This window comes from Zalophus californianus, chromosome 9, assembly GCF_009762305.2.
Source record: "Zalophus californianus isolate mZalCal1 chromosome 9, mZalCal1.pri.v2, whole genome shotgun sequence".
Lineage (NCBI taxonomy): Eukaryota > Metazoa > Chordata > Mammalia > Carnivora > Otariidae > Zalophus > Zalophus californianus.
Genome location: NC_045603.1, coordinates 101,446,244 through 101,463,056, shown reverse-complemented (window position 1 = coordinate 101,463,056; position 16,813 = coordinate 101,446,244). Strand labels below are relative to the sequence as shown.

The 16,813-nt window shown below is 45.1% G+C and overlaps 1 long non-coding RNA gene across 2 annotated transcripts; it reads left to right on the top strand.

The window, feature by feature from the left end:
- Positions 1 to 406: 406 nt before the first annotated feature.
- Positions 407 to 16,181, top strand: LOC113921306. 2 transcript variants are annotated; one of them, XR_003519634.2, is made up of 3 exons: positions 407 to 848; positions 15,122 to 15,289; positions 15,775 to 16,181. It is a non-coding gene; the product is annotated as an uncharacterized LOC113921306 (long non-coding RNA). The 2 variants fall into 2 exon arrangements; XR_003519635.2 differs by lacking the exon at positions 407 to 848 and adding an exon at positions 12,883 to 13,876.
- Positions 16,182 to 16,813: the final 632 nt, after the last annotated feature.

Here is a 16,813-nt window from a genome sequence, read left to right as displayed (position 1 = left end):
TGGACAGCTGTGTCCCGGGCTGCCCTCCTAGGGAGTCTCAGGGACAGAGACGAGAGGACAACGGAAGCCCTCCTTCAGCTAAACGTGAGCCTAGTGACTTTGGATGAGCTCCTTAGCTCTAAATTGCCATGTCCATTCTCAGGCTACTTCAAGGGACCCAAGCCTCCAACTCGCTGCAGGCCTTGGGACACAGGGCCTGCTCTTGAAAACAGACATTTAGGAGTTTTTTAAAAGACATAAGTTCAAACCTGGTACTGGAAAAGATACATTTTAAGGGAAGATACTCTGCTTTAATGTAGTGGCTTTCTGCTGGGGCCACTCTTGGTGGAGTCCAGGGGTTGGTGACCGGTGTCTTGAGTTCTGCCAGACTGCGTATGAGGGGAGTCAGAAGGAACAATGGTTTGTTCATGGAAAAGCAAGTGCAGTGATGGTAGTACTTGGGGAGTGTTTCAGTGATTGTGCTGTTAGAGGCTGGAGAGAGCCAGATCTGGGTTGTGCAGTCGGCTGTGCTTTTTGGCAGGAAAGAGAAGGGCAGGATGGAGTGACAAAAATGCCAAGAGCCTTTGTGTTGGTGACTCACCCATGCTCCCAGCACTCCCCCAGCCAGTCCCATGAATCTGAACGGGTTTAAAGAGCCCGAGTATTAGTCAGCTTCCCTCGGGGGCACAGAGACCCTCTCAGGTGACGTTCAGTAATGGGGATTTACTGTTAAGGATATTTCTGGAAATTGGGAGACCGCCAAAGCCTCAGGGTTCCATAATCACCGAGGGCAGATTGGCTTCTAGGAGCCTGGAACAGGATTCTGGACCTCAAGCCGCTCCAAGTTATCTCATCCTCTCTACAACAAGGTAGAATTCCTCAACCCTAATGCTTGGGTTCTCTGTTCCTTTGTCTCTGCCTCTCCTGATCCTGCATGTGGTTTCTGCTTATTCATGGCTTCTGCTTACTTGTGGCTTCTCTCTGTGTCTTTTAGCTTCTAGTCACACTCCCAGCTGCCTTTTCTCTCACATTCAAACTTCTCCAGAGAATTCAATTAGACTATTGTCACCATGGCCCATGTTAGTAGCCACTTTTGTGCTAGGCCACCTCATGGGCCACTGGCCAATAAATGGGTTGTCCGTAAATCAGATGCCTGTCACTGGTCCAATAAGCAATTGCTGGGATAACAGCCTTTTCTCCTGTGTGGAAAGAGACTGTTGGTGGTAAGGAGTCTGTGTGTGTGTGTGTGTGTGTGTGTGTATGTAGTAGGGGCGGTGGCGGGGGAGGGCTCGAATGGGGGAGTAGCAGGTCTCTTAAGACTTGCCCTGTCTGAACTTTTATCCTGGCAATAAAAAATATGAAGCACTTGGCGATGGGGGAAGGGGGGTTCTTTGAAAAGATTCCAAAGGCCTCTGCAGTGTGTGTGGGAGAGACAACAATGCCCATGGCTCTGTTTTCCCAGTCAGATCTCCCCATCAGGTTGCAGAGAGTGGTAGGCTTGGAAGGTACTGCCTCATTCTGACTCTCTCTTGCTTTTTTGGTTGTGTAATCAGAATAAGAAAAGGTGACTGGAAAGGTTTGCAGAGAGCTCTTTCTGGCTACAGGAGGTGATCTGTAGGTGGCCATGAGAAATGGGTTCTACTGTGCCCCTGGCTATGGACACCTCAGCTCATCTGAACCTTTTCCTTTTATGCTAAATTTAACTTTTCTAAGTCTTGAAGTAGTATTTGGAGCTTAGCAAGTGCTAACAAACAAATGTTTGTTAAATGAACGAATGGATAAGAATGAAAACATGAATTTACCATCAGCCCTTTAAAGGAGGCTGGCTAGGAGAAGTTCGAGGTTCCCGGCTTTGGTAGAACGAAAGCCTAGCTTTGAATCCTGGCTTTGCTACTTGCAAGTTGTGCAACAATGGGACAAGTTACTTAACTTCTCTGAGCCTCCCTTTCCTCAACTGTAAGGTTAGGATAATGCTCGCTTCAAAGTTCTTTGGGAAGTCCAAGGGACTACATACCTTCCTAGCACGGGGTCTGACACAGGGTGCTCAAGTGTTGAGAGCTGGAAGTATTACGTTAGCTCAGGGGACCTGGAGGGTAGGAGCAGGCCATTCCCCACCTATGGACATGGGTGCACAAGCCCGTTGGGTAATGAACGTCTGGCCTGTGATTAAGGAGAGGGGGACATGAAGGGAAGCCCACACCCCAGCTGCTTGTCTCATCTTCACCTCCCGGGGAGTTAGTGAGGTTGCTGTGCTGCTGGGACTCAAGTACCAGTTCCAACAGGGTTAGGCTACAAATCCGGCAGGTGTGGGCTTTTTCCAGAAGTCAGCTGATTTGGAAGCAGCAAGAGAACATCTGTATCTAATACGAGGGTAATGCCACCAGCAGTGTCAAAATCTGCATGGGGTAAATGAAGGCTTAGCCAGAGAACAAGTCTGTGGGTCCGTTTGGGGCAAAAGCTAAGAGCCAAGAGGTAACTAGGTCAGAGAACAGGAAGCCCTGGGGTTGGGGGCGGGGAGGATGCTGTCCTGGGAGGGCGACCTCTGAATGGAGGCCAGGAAACCTCTCCTTTGTGTCTCCCCCTCATCATCTAAATATGCAACTCTGGAGTCCCAGTGTGTGCCAGCTCGTTGCCAGGCAGGCTCCTTTGGTCTGACTCTGTGATGGGAGGTGGGAAAGGGGGGTTCGAGGCAGGGAAAGGCACTAGGTTCCCAGAGAAGTTCCAGAGGTGACACCTGTATGAATGTCTGTCACTCCACAATCAGAGTCACCCTTTTCAACCCCATTCTACAGAAATGCTCCACCTCTTAATGCTGAGATGCTGGGGTCTCTTCCATCCCAACTTCTGCTCCTTTCAGTTGTCAGCCTTGTGACCTCGAGACCTCACTGTATCAAAGACTTAGCCTTTCCATTTCCTCCCAAGACCCCCAAGAAATCCCCCCACGTCATCTCTTTCTTCTCTGTGACACATTGTGCCAATCACTCCCACACCGCTTCTACTCCTTCACCTCATGGTCTGCCCTGTCAGCCTCTGGGGAGGAGGCGACTCAGTCTAGCTGGATGCCTGCTCTGCTCCTGGCTGGGGTGGTGAACAGCAGCTGAAGGTCACACTACCTCCTGCCTTTAGGCCAGTGCCGGATGTCCAATCTGCACTTGGTCCTCGGTGCTGCTGCCTGCCCAGAGCCCTTCCTTGGACCCCGGCCAGCTTTATGTGCAGCCCCCACAAAAGCTGCCACAAACCCGCCCCCCCACCTGTCAACTTAACTTTCTTTCCTACTAACTTGCTTGTCCCTACCCCAACTCCCAGCAGCCTCACCTTGTACTTCAAAGTCAAAGTGAAGTTCATCATGTGGGAGGATCTTGCTCACTCTCTGGCCCCTCAGGCCCACTCTTCCTGGTCGCTTCTCCTGCCATAACAATGGCAGCCGGCTCTTACTTTTGAGTAAAGTTAATACTTGCCCACAGCATTGAGTCCCATCTCTTCCTCCCTTCCCTGTTCCTCAGGGAGCTTATTCCATGCATGCTCCTTCTTTCACAGACCCAGCCTTTTCCTTACTGCCATTGGTCTCGCATTAGCACTGAAATGTGCTCCTGGCTCTTTCAATAAAAATGACAAAACCCTCTCTCAACCCTGGGTGTCCCCCCAGCCCCCTAGTGAAACTATGGGCCTGTCACTACTTCTCTTTACAGTGTTCTTGACGGTATTGTCTGCATGTACTGTCTGCATGGCATCCCCTCACAATTCACCTCTCAACCCTCACAGTCTGGTTTTATAGACCTAGCTTCCATGAACATTCTGTGCAACCCCTTCAGCTGAAATTACTGCTGACCCGTGGATCATAAAGCCCAACAGATACTACTTCTCAGGCCTCCCAGACTCGAAGTTTCCTCGGTGGGATGCCATTGACTCTTCCACCCCAGAGATGCTCTCCTGCCTTGGCTTCCATGCTAGTGCTGTCTCCTGTGTTTCCTTCTGTCTCTCTAGCTGGTCTTTTTCATTCTCCTTCCTGAGATCCTCTCCCTCTGTTCATCCCACTTAAAGATTAGCGTTTTCCAGAGTTCCATGTCTATTCTCTGCAATTCCCAATCATCACCTTCTCCTTGGGTGAGCAGATTCTCTTCAAGAGTTCAAATGTGATTGTGATGCTGATGACTGACCATTGGATGGAAGCTCAGTCAGGTGTCCTTCCTGAGGACCAGATGGGATAGCCAACTCTTGTGGGGACATCTCCTCTTGCTACCCCAAACTGGATTTCTTCTTTCATTCCTCCAACCTGCTCTTTCTCCTTTGTTCCCTACCTTGATAAATATTGTCTCCAACCACCAACTTAACCTGGCCAAGTTAATTATTATGTGAGATCCAGCTCTTACCAACCCCACTGGGCGCTTTCTCTGTTCCTCCCACTTAACTTTTGGCAGTTCATTCTCCTTTCTACCCATACCCAGCCCATCACCAAGGTCAACCGATTCTACCTTCTTACTCCTTGTGGAGTTCATCTTCATCTCCACTGCCACAGCCGTACTCTAGAGCCCCATTGTCTCTTGCTGGGATTTATGAGCAGCCTCCCTGCTTGCACTTTTTGCCTTGGTGTGTGGACCCCTCCCATCCATTCTCCACACGGTTGTCAGAATGAACTTCTAAAAATGCAAATCTGTTCATGCCACCCTCCTGCCTAAAATTCTTCTGGGCTTCCCCGATGCCTTCAGGATAAAGTCCAAACTCCTTAGCAGGGTGTCCAAGGCCCTTCACATCCTGTGGTAATAGAAACATGACTAGTGTTTGGACTTGGATAGACTAGGGATAACTCAGACTCCTGTTCAAATCGTGGCAGCATTTTGGCTGTGTGACTTTGAGTAAGTTACTTAACCTCTATGAGCCTCCGCATTCTTATGTATATAATGATGGTAATATGCCTACTCCAGGGGGTGCTGTGAGGATAAAATGAAGTAATGTATATGGCGTCTTTGTTTTTGTACTTGTCTAGCAAAGTGCCTTTCTCGTTGTAGGCATGCAGTACATGGAAACTGCTATTTATTTCCCCTCTCTGCCTCTTGCCTGTCGGCTTTTCACCCAATGCCCTCTGATCCAGTGCCTCTGAGTTGCTGTCCTCGCCAGAAGACAACACACTTCCTTTTCTCATTTCCACCCAGTTTATACTGTCTGCAGCTCTGTGCCCACCTTAGCACCTTCCTCTCTTTGCTTCAATAACTCCTCATAATCAGTTAGGGTTCCTCGTTGGAAGTTTCATCTGAGCACCCCAAGACTGACTGCTGGGCCTAGATGTTTCTATAGCAGTCATTTCACACTCCTGTTAAGGCCTTCATTGTCTTACAATTACCTTCTCAAGTGCTTTTCCCTGTGCAAGGCAACCCCTCCAGGGTAGGGATCATGTCTTACTTATCTCTATATCTCTGGTACCTACAGAGTATCTCAGGCATACCAGGCTGTTAGTAAACATTTGCTTAATGAACAAACTTAAACATGGAACTCTGTCCAGGTGGTATTCAAATTCTTACTCTCATTATTTATTTGCTTGAAACACTCTCATTCTTGTTTATTTTATTGTTCTTCTTGGGAGTAGGGCTGTCAGCCCATCAGACTGTAAGCTCCCTGAGGGCAGGGTCCCTGGCAGAATGGTGCCTATAGAATTAGCATATAGGTGACTCTCCTCAGGTATTGCTGACTGCTTGGCCTCTGAGAGGAGGGAAATCTAATGATGAGGAAACTGGGTCTTCATTTTACTTTGTGCAAATCACAAATCAATCTTAGTCATCATGGAGGGTCCTGGGCTGGCTCTGAGATACCTCAGTGGCAGAGGTCACAAAAGGTGGCATTGGGGTCTGAGCACAGGAAACATTTGAGAGGGGAGGCGCAGAGCAAAGTCCTAGAGAAAATGCATGATTTCTTATTCTGGTTAGCTGGGAGAATTGTGGACATTTGCCCCGGGGACTGTCAAGCAAGGACTGACCTTTACCACTGAACTGGTTTTAGTTTTTGTTTTAAAAATCAGTTTTCAGAAGGGTCAGAGTGTCTCTGAATGTCACTTCCCATCAGTTCATGAGTGTACCTGCCCGCTTTTAGTTAGAGGGATCCCTGGGGGTTTCTTCCGCCTGACGACCTGCTTGCCAGCCCTCAGCATGGTAGAGTCCTTAGGTCTATTGAACCCTACCAACTCCTGAGTTGTTAGAAATTACTGGGGTATTCATTAGTTTTCATCTCTAATAGAAGTGGAGATAGATTGCAAGCAATTGTGGACACCCCTGTCCCCCTACCCCATCTGTTGCCCTGCAAAAACCAGGGCATTATTCCCTCTAGCCATACTGGTAGGACAAGCTTGCCTCCCTTACCACCCTACACAGTGGGGTGTCAGACTGCTGATTCCTGGGGAGGGAAAGGTGCAGGCAGCTACTGGGCTCCCCTCCCAGTGCCCCAGAACACTCTTGTTTGTTATGCTCACTCTCTTCCACATCCTGTAAGTGTATGATGTATGTGGAGGATGAGGGGCTAAAGATTAATTTTGTACCTTAGATTTTTTTGGCAACTTTTTCCATGTCAGAGCTTTTAAAGTTGGCTTTCTGATAATTTGCTAAGCTATAGGGTTGGGGTGGGTGCTCAGCAGAGCTTTAGAAGTCATGTGTTTTGTCTAGTAAGAATTTAGGCATTTTTATAGAGGGAAGACTTCATTTGGGTAACTGGTCTTAAGACTGACTTTAATAAAAATTCCTTTATCCTCTCTCCCAACACTGTGAGTTTCTAGAGCAGAGGCCCAAACATTTTCTGGCCCTCCCAAGAGGCAAGCACCTTAAAAGGAGCTTCAGCTGTAAGTGAGAACTGTTTAGATTAGGCAGATGTCAACACTTCTTGCTAGGAGTCAGGGTGTTTGGGAACGACAGAGGTTGAAGGGGCTTTTCCAGAGGCTTCTAAAAAGGATAAGCTCTCATCTATGTGGAGTGTCTGAAATGTGGGCTTGTGGAGCAATGGAGGACTAAGCCAGCTGGTCTACCTAAGGGTAGACCATTTCTTTGAAGTCTGATTCTCTGCTTGAATTAGGTTTTGCTATTGGCAGGTTTATAAACAGTGAACCAGTGAAGTGTCTGTGAGTTGGTTAGCATTTATATGGAAAGTCCACAGGTGCTCAAGGCCCCTCATTAGTACACATATGTTCTCTTCCTCTGCCATCTCTCTGTTAAGGCAGGAGTTTTGCTCAATACTGTGCAGAGAGGTCATGAAATGAGTCAGATTGAATGGGTCTCTGCAAAAACCCCTCTCAGGTGGAGGCTTCCATGGCTGGGTCAATCAGAATAGTCAGCTGACAGATGACTTCCCTGGAGCATTGATGGCAATCTCTTACTTTTTCTACTTCCTGCCTAACAAAACGTCTGCAATTGTTTGCACGTTCTGGGATGTGAGTATCCTAGCATGCAGCTAAGTAGCAACTAGGTTTTGAGTCTGTCCATTTGGCAGATGGTGGAAGGAGGAGGGCTCCTTAGGAGCTGAGCCCACAAGACTCCAGCTTTGGAGAATTCAGGCAGCATTTTTAAGGGAATCAGCATCCTGTATTGTCATTTTTTCCTCAGGAATTTATGTTTGTAGGGTCAGCCTGGAGTGTGTTTGATTATAAGAGAAAAAATTTTCCGTATGGTAGTGCTGGAAGTGAAGAGGAAGCTAAATGATGGATGGTGATGAGCACTGTGAGGCTGCAGTGGTTTGTTTACAAGGCTTCCTAGTTGTTCAAAATTATTTTAAAATATCCACTTCCTAATCTTTCTCCAGAATACCAAAAGGCAGTGAGCCTAATAATAAAAGTTAGAGGAAGGGATCAATTTTTCAGATGCATTCATTCATTCATTCATTCATTCAACAAGCATACATAAGAATCTTCTATGTGTTTAGCACTAGGCCAAGCATTGAGAGGGAAATGAAAGAGGTCATGACCCTGCCCTCTTGGAGCTTACAGATGAGAAATAAATCAAGAGTCACGGCCAGGAAATGGCTAAGCATCTGCAGCACAGAAGGGAAAGTGGCTTGACTTTTCTTTATTCAACTTGGTTTGGACATGGGGTGTACCATGTACCTGGATTTTCCTGCAGCAGATATTTTTATAGCTTTTGAGTTCTGAAACATTTTATTTGAATACTTTTGATGGGAGATCTTTAAAAGGATAACCTCTTCTGCCTTATGAAACAGAATTCACAGAACACAATTTCATCTCTTTCTAATGGTTTGGTTCTAACTTGACCTTTTCCTCGAACATCACCCAAACTTTTCTAGTTGTTTGTTCTTCTTTCTTCCAAACCAATGGTAATAATTTCTTGTCAAGTTTTAGCTGTTCTAGCTGCTACTATACCCTAACTGGCTGTAACCATTAGAATTGAGGATTGACTGGAGAAATGAGAGAACCATTTTTGTTTAATGAGCAAGCTTAACTTCACATTCAACTTAAGGGTAATAAGCATTGGTTTGGTGGTTGGAGTGTTGCATGGACAATGTGATAACTATTCTCCTTTTCTGAGAGTGTTTTCCTTCCCTTAAGCTGTATTCTGCATAATCACAGTTGTTGGATCTAACTTTTGGCTAAAGTAGGACAAAACTCTATAAGATGAGGTGTCAAAGTCAGTGACACTGTCTATTGCTGTGAAAGTTTAAAGAAGAAAAAGATTCCCCATGGGCTGGGAAGCCACAGGAAAGTTTTCATGGAAATGAAACTTAGTGAGACCTTGAGGACATGAAAGGGTTTTGATGAGTTGTAGGGAAGGGGCTACATTATTCAGAAGGGGTAGACTGAACTCTCCAATGGAATCAGAGAGTCTTTATGATATAACACTTCATGAGCTTAACTGAGATGCCACATCATCCACCCTGCCATCCTGTGCAGGGATTTATTTTACAGACCTTGGCTAGGTCCCTTCCACATTCTGTAGGAAGCCATGGTGCATTTGCTGGCCATGAGTGCTTCCTGCATTGTGAGCATCAATTGTAGGACAGAAACTTGTACCATGGTTTTCACTAAGAGGACATAAAATGAGACAGTTTCACTGAGCTTCTATGTGTACTTCAAAGGTAGAGTAGGAAGAAGACTGGTTTCATCTCCTCCTTGTGCTGTTAAAGGCCCATCCTCTTCTCTAGAAACCAGATTTTCCTAATACTTCATAAAGATTACAAAATTACACTCAACATCAGGAGCCACCAATGGGTATGAGCTCATGTGAGCATCTGTTATTAATGAAAAATATTAGTCTTTTTTTCAACTTACCAATCCTTGGCAAATCTGGAACAATAAGGAAAGGCCAAAAAAAAAAAAAGACATGTTATTGGGTCCTGACTAAGATCCTACTAACTGATACCAAATTCTGCAACCACTTAAAATGGGGGGAGGGGCATGTTGCAGGCAGAGGATTCCCTCAACACCTCTACATTTGACCTACTCAGGGTAGGCAGTGAGCAATAGAGATTGCTTGGATGCTTGGATCAGAGAGTCAGAGTAGGCTCCAGGTGAAATATTTTCCCCTATACTCCCTATTTTACTCCCTACTGGCTCACTCTACCAACAGCAGGCACCTTCCCTCACTTAGGTTGGACAGGCTGGAGTAAAACCTGCCCCATAATACATCCTACTCTTTCCCTCTGTTGACCAGGTTGACATGGCTTTTCTGATACAAAAATGAACATGTGTGTAGGATTCACCAAAAATATGTGGAAAACCAATAATGTGAAAAAGAGATACTGATTACAGTAAAGAACAAAGTTCACACCCAAGGAAATGTTAGTAGTGCAAGCATAAGAGGACTTTTCTGGAGCTTTTGAAATAAGTACTCTTATTGGGTCTGTTAAAAAAAATCAGTCAAAGACCTTGGAACCTAAAAATATTCACAACAAAATTTAAAAACCAACAAATGGACAGGACCATGGACATAGCCAAAGAATAAATTAGTGAACTGGAAGATGAAATGGAGGAATTCTCTTATGTCACCTAAAAGGATCATGAGATGAAAATATGGAGAGAAAAGTTGAGATTTGGAGAACATGAATTCAGATATTTTGGTATCTGTCTACAAAAAATTTCAGAGGATAGAATAAATGGAATAAAGAAAAGAAAATGGAAAAGAAACAATAACATAAAATTTACCAGAAGGTATAAAATAATCAGTATAAGACAAAAGTCCCAAGATTCAAAGATGATGAATGAGAAAAGACCTGTAACTGGATATATCACAGTAATAAAGTTAAAGGAAAACTACTAAAAAAGAGAGAGAAAAGGAAAGAAAAGAAAAAAAACTTGCAAGAGAAAAAAATGAGAGTGACAACAGACTTCTCATGAGCAATGCTAGATGCAAAAAAGCAGTGGAACTATATGAATAGTACTGTGGGGGGGAGTGGAAGATATTGCACTGGAATTGTATACCCAGTAAAACTATCATTTAGGTGTGTATATGAAAAAGAGTCATTTTGGACATTACAGACTCAAATGGTTTACCATTCACTGGCTCCCTCTATAAAAATTACTAGAGGTCATAAAAATAAAAGAAGTGGGAAGGAAGTCAAGGACCTACTCTTTACTAACTGCATGTACTTCTGTCTTAAATAGAGCAAGGCAGTTTCAATTAGTTCCCATCTGGTTGAGAAAAAGTGAATGTATCTGTCTTCTCCACAGGACAATTGGTTAGATAGAAGCAACTGCCCAGAAAGAAGGTATGAACTGAGCTGCCTTTGTAGGTTCACTGTATCAAAGTGTGGAATGGGCAGGACATGTTGGCAATCTCCTCTCAATCCTGATCCAAGCCCTTGCTTTTATCTCTGGAGCCTAAAGAGGCATGGCTAGGGGTTGCATTATATATATTATAATTTTTCTTTCTCTTAATTCTCAAATCCATCCCATTTGTATTCACAGGGGATGAGGTTGGGGACACTATCTCTCTCCCTAGACTGATGCTCTGGATTGCAGTAAACACATCTGTGTGACTTTTTCTGATTGGAAGCACTACAATGGCAGACTTAAATTGCTCAGAACATCAGGCATATGCCCAGCCGAGCAGAGAGAAGCATGGCCTGGGCCTCTGGGAACTGTGCCCAGTGGCCCGGCAGTTTGAGACACTGCCAGTTCTCCTGGGTGGAGAAGAAAGACCAATAAGGAAGAGGCCCTAACAGCCTTGGGAAGAAGAGGAAAAAAAATATTGTAGGGAGGCTGTATGTACTAGAAGTGCAGGTGAATCCACAAAGTGCTACTTCAGGGAAACTCCTGGTAGGCCTGAGAGGGGCATATGGGGCTGCCCCACAGGTCAGAAGAATCTGAGCCAAGACACAACAGATTAAGGCTGGGAAGTGGTCTGGATCTTCTCCACAGAGGAGGGTTTGGAAGCTTTTAAAAAATTCATATGTTATTAAAGTAATTTCCCCCCTCAAATTTCTATCTTCTGTATAATTGTGTTTGAGAAAACCAAGTGGGGATCATGTTCCCATCATGAGTTTGTGCTTCCCTGGCAGCTTCTCCTATTCGAGGTTGGGTCTGGCCTAATCCTCCCTCCACCTACGTGGGCCTTTGTCCCATGATTCTCCCTGACTCCCCAGATTGGAGGGAGGCTGGGAACCAACCACGCTCAACCACCTATCTTCAGAAGAGCCATAGGAACTTGGCTAACATTTTTTAGTCCTTTTATTCAAATCATAGGTTGTATAACTTAGTAGGGGACCCTTGAAGCCACATGTCCTGTCCCCTGACTGAATTGAAGCTATTTTCCTCAGATGACTCTCTTCTCTGCTTTAAAAAAAAAAAAAAAAAAAACAAAAAAAAAACCCCAAAGAAGCAGCTACTGTAACATTTCTTGGGAAAGCTTTCCAGTGTTTCACTTGCTGTCGGCCAAGAAAGATTAAGACACTCCCCTGAAGACCCACTGGGGAAATGGCCAGCCTGAGAGTTCTTCCCCCCCTCAAAGAGCTTTGATTGCACATGAGCTCATGCCATATTTGCCTAGGAATAAAAAGACCTCTTGATTCTTGAACCTACTGTGGGAAGTTTTTATATGTTATATGTTCGTGCCAGGTTAGACGCTCAGATGTTTTTATTCATGCTTCAGACACTATATGCCACTTAAAAGCATCTGTACAGAACTACAGGAAATGATGAGAGCAGGGGCAGAGGGTCAGAAGTGTGATGGGGAAGGTGGTAGAGGAAGAGGCAGCTTCTTGTGGCTACCTTGCAAAGAGATACCCAGGAGTACCAGTCCATAGATGCATTTCACCAGCCTGCCCATTGCATGTGTCTGGATAACCTAGCTGACATGTTTCTCCATAAACTTCCAGCTAGACAGACCTTTTCTGCAAGTCTAGCTTAGACAAAATATTTTAAAACAGATGATTTCTATCAGGAGACCACGAGCATTTGAGCTCCTCGAGGTGGCATTTAAAGCTTGTCTTTTTCTTTTCTAAAGAAAAACAACTATAAAGATAGGTAGATTTGGGAGTTCTTGAGGCCCAAGTGCCTGAGCCCTTGGAGCACAAATTTTCCTAATATCTTTTCCTGGGGACAGCATCTCTACTCCGAATGCCAGCCACAAGGTTCACAATAACAGGATGAAAGAGTTGAAAGTGACCCATGAATTCAGCTTGTCCAAACTCCTCACGTTACAGAAGGAGAGATAAAAACCAGAACTACAAAGGGCTGTGAGGGCAAGGGCAAATCTTAGTCACCCCCTCCTTTTGCTCAGAGGTCTCATCTTGACACCTCCCCACCCCAGGGTCTTCAGCAACTGGTGAAAGAAGTGGAGCTAGAATTTGAGTCTCCCTATTCAAGTTCAGTGCTTTATCCCCCCAAGTAGCTAGTTCTATGCTTTCTCTGCAGGGCTTAGGCCAAGCCGGAACTTACTGGCAGGCAGAAGAATGAAATAAGTATAATGATTTTAAAGAGGGCAAGGTGACCTTCCACAAATCATGTGTCCACCAGTCTGTCACTGATGCTTGACCTTCCACCATTAGAGATTCATTCTTTTGTAACTTGGAGGTGAGGAAGACTTCCAGAGTCTCCTCTTGAAATGTAAATACCTCTGGGAAGGCCACCAATAGCTGATAGCTAATAAATTGCAAGGGCTGTTTCTCCAAGAGCATTAATAACCAACAGTGTGGTGGTATGGAGAGGAAGCCGAGGCAGAGAGACTTTGGAATTCATTGAAATAGGAGGGTAAAGTTGGGACTGATGTGAGAATGGGTCCACCCCGTTTTAAACATTCCACAAATGCTACTATTTACCTATCCAACTAAATATATAAGAACATGGCCCAGACACATTGGTGAGAAATGCCCTTCCCAAGGCATGAACAAATGTTTGGAAGCCCAAAGGGAAAGTGCTGCTCACACCCATCTGCCATCAGAGGATGCCTAGCCTTGGGCTTTCTGTGTAATGGGCATCGAGGCTTAGTTGGAGCCAGGTCCCCACCTCTACCTCAAGGCTTCATTTGCATGAGTTGACCTGCATGGACACTTCTGTTTATGGCTGAAGAATGGAGGAGTTTGTACTACTATTTTGTGGGTAGAAGACAGGGAAGGAGGAAACTGAACAACAGAGGGGATGGTGTATCATCTGCCTACCCCGACAGTGGCCTTTGTGCCCTTGTAGAGCAATGGAAGAGTTTGGACCAGAAGCAGAGGGGCTGATTCTCCAAGAGGCTTCATGAGACTCAAAATGCAAGGAGTGGGCTTAGGGGCTCGGCGAATCTGCTCCTGCTTCTTGTGACATCCAGACGTTGCTGGGTATGCTGGAAGATAACTGCCCCACAGCTATCAGCATCCTCATGAGGGATGTTGCCAACATGGGCAGCGGCAAGGCTCCTAAAAGCCACCTCAGGGTCACTGGACATGGGCTAAGGGAAGTCAGAGATGCAGAAGAAGGAGGAGGGGGAGACTCAATGTGAGTACAAATGATGTGGTCCTACAGGGTCTCCTGGAAACCCTTGGGAGGGTCTTTATAAAGGGAGAAGGTGGTAAGGGATTCTCCGTAACAAAAGGGGCTGAGAAGAGGAAGTTTGGGTGATTGTTATTTAGTGTGACACAGGCTGGAGTGGCCTGGTTATATTGGAGTTCCTATTACATCATTTGAACCCTGCCTGACATGCCAATTCACAAAAATAAACTCTAATCCCAGGGCCAGGGAAAGGAGCCTTTGGCTCTGGTTAGAGAAAATTCCAGGAGCTCACTGGTCCAATCTCCCTCTTTCTTATCCACCCAAATTTAGGTCGTGATTCTATAGGACTGGAAAGTTTATTCCAAACTCAGTCTGGGATAGAACAGTAAGAAGAACAGTATCAGGGACTCCATTATCCAACCACTGGAAGGAAGGGGAAGCCCAATCTGGTCTTAAAACTTGAGATAAAGTGAGGCACAAGGAAGAGGACAAGATTTGTTCAGAGTCTCCCAGCAGGAAACCATAACCTGAACCTTCCAGGGTCTGGTCTGTGGGCCAAGAGGAAAAGATACAGATATAGATTAAAAAAAAAAAGAAAGAAAGAAAAAAGGAAAGGCTATCTTTGAAGGCTAGAAAAGAGCCAGGGCATACATGCAAAGTTGTTTTGATATCATTCTCTCCCTTCCTCCACCATCCACCTGCTAATGTACCGGGTCTTTCTTTCCTTCCTGTGATTAATCCCACATTTGCTCAGGATGCATTAACTAGGTCCTGATGTAGTTGTATGGCAGATTTGGCTACTGCATAAGCTGAGTTTTCCAGAAGTTAAAAAAAATCAACATCCTCCATACCTGCAAATATGGTATGCAACCTGGAATGACACCACTTAGGGCACTTACTAAGCAGATGTGACGGAAAGAACGGTAGCAAGAATACAGGTTGATAGGTGCCATTTAGATGGAGTTACCCTGTCTATAGCCATCGTCAGGCTGACAGATAACTCTGGCCTCTGGGAGTGGGGTGTACTTTTTATACTTGTGCTGGAGAGTAACATAACAGCAGATGCAGTTTTGCTGAGTTAAGTCAGCCACATCCGGCCACATGCTGTATACCATCACACCCATTTATTGAGGTCTATAATGAGCTTGATTCTGGGTCAGTCACTTTACAAGAACCCTGAAGTAGGTTTTACCAGGCCCACACCTTTTATTTATTTATTTATTTATTTATTTATTTATTTATTTATTGCAGATGGGAAATGTAGGACTCCAAGAACTGAAGCAATGTGCCCAACGTCACAGAGTTAGAATGTAAGAATGTGGACTGAAAACCAGGTCTGTGCGGCTCTGAGGTCTGTGCTCCTTCCACTGGTGGAGTGAGAAAGACATGGGCTCTGAGCAGTCTTCAATCCCTTACCAGGTGTGTGACTTGAGCAAGGCTTTTAACCTTTCTTTTAACCAGGAAAGCTGTCCTTTCCTGATCTATAAAACAGGCGCAAAGATGCAGCTAACTTCTGGGGATGGTGTGGGGACTCAATGGGGTAGTGTGTGGAATGCACTTGGCACAGTGCTTAGCCTGCAGTGGGCACTTGGCCCGAAGTCACCAGGCTCCTTCTCCCTTCTGTGAGGCCCCAGGAGAAGAAGCACATCCACAGAAGACAGCTCTCAGCTTTGCAAGCAGTGTTTCCATCCTAGGAGAGGGAAGCTCTTCCCTCTGGGAAGTCACAGCTGCATTTGAATTAAATGCATACCTGGATGGTCCAAGAAATTGAAGCCATTCTTTTCTTGCCATGTGATTTTAAAACATCACCTAACCTTTATATAGTTTTTCCTGTGGAATAGCTTGAATAATCCATGACTCAGACAGGTGTGTTAGGATGATAATTGATTTTTGTTCTCCCACAGGTGAATTAACCATAAAGTGAACTCTTCCTGGTAAGATGAGGACTGTGGCAGGATTCTCTAGCAACTCATCTCGCTGCTTTCTGGGCCATCATCTGCGACCATTACTGTGTACTGCGGGACAGAGTGTTAATTTGAGTATGTTTTGGAGCCAAGAATCATTAGACAGGTAGAAATTTGATTTGAGTGTATCTGGATACATAAAATGAGTCAAAGAGAAGTGATTTTTGGATAATCTGATGATTTGCCGTATTCGGACATCAATATGGATCATTGAGACTTGATGGGGTTATGCTGACTACAACACTGGTAGACTGTGTTGCCAAGTAATTCACTGGTAGGGGCACCTGGGTGGCTCAGTCAGCTAAGTGTCTGCCTTCAGCTCAGGTCATGATCTCAGGGTCTTGGGATTGCTGGAGTCTGCTCCCTACTCAATGGGGAGTCTGCTTCTCCTTCTCCCTCTGTCCCTCCCCGCTGCTGGTGCACTCTCTCTCTCTCTCTCTCTCTCAAATAAATAAATAAAAATCTAAAAAAAAAAAAAAAAATGACTGGTTCTCCCACTGAGCTCTATCCCCTGACAAGAGTTGGAGAAATCAAGTGATGACCATTTATAATGACTGTTTGATTACGGTCTTTGAGGCTGCCGGCATGAGGCAGCACTGTTAAAAAAAGGAGGGGGCACTCCTTTTGACCTCTGGAAAGCCCTAATGATAGCACAGGGCTGGAGTGAACATTGTAATGAGCATTACCTACAAGTCTTTGTAAATCTCTGACCTGACAGGAATATTTCTTTCCGCTCAATCACTCTTATACGTGGGAGGGAGAGGCTGATCTACTTCTCAGCCTTTGTTTTGGCCATCAGAGTTGAATTTTGGTTTGAGATGCATGTGACCAGTCTTTGTTTGATTTGGGTATGATTAGAATTATAGTTTACACCATGCATAAAATGACAAATCAGAAAGCGGATGTAGGGCTTGTCTCCTACAAACCTCCTCTTTTAAAGAAATGGGCTCAAGAGGTAAAGTGACTTTCTCAAAGCCAC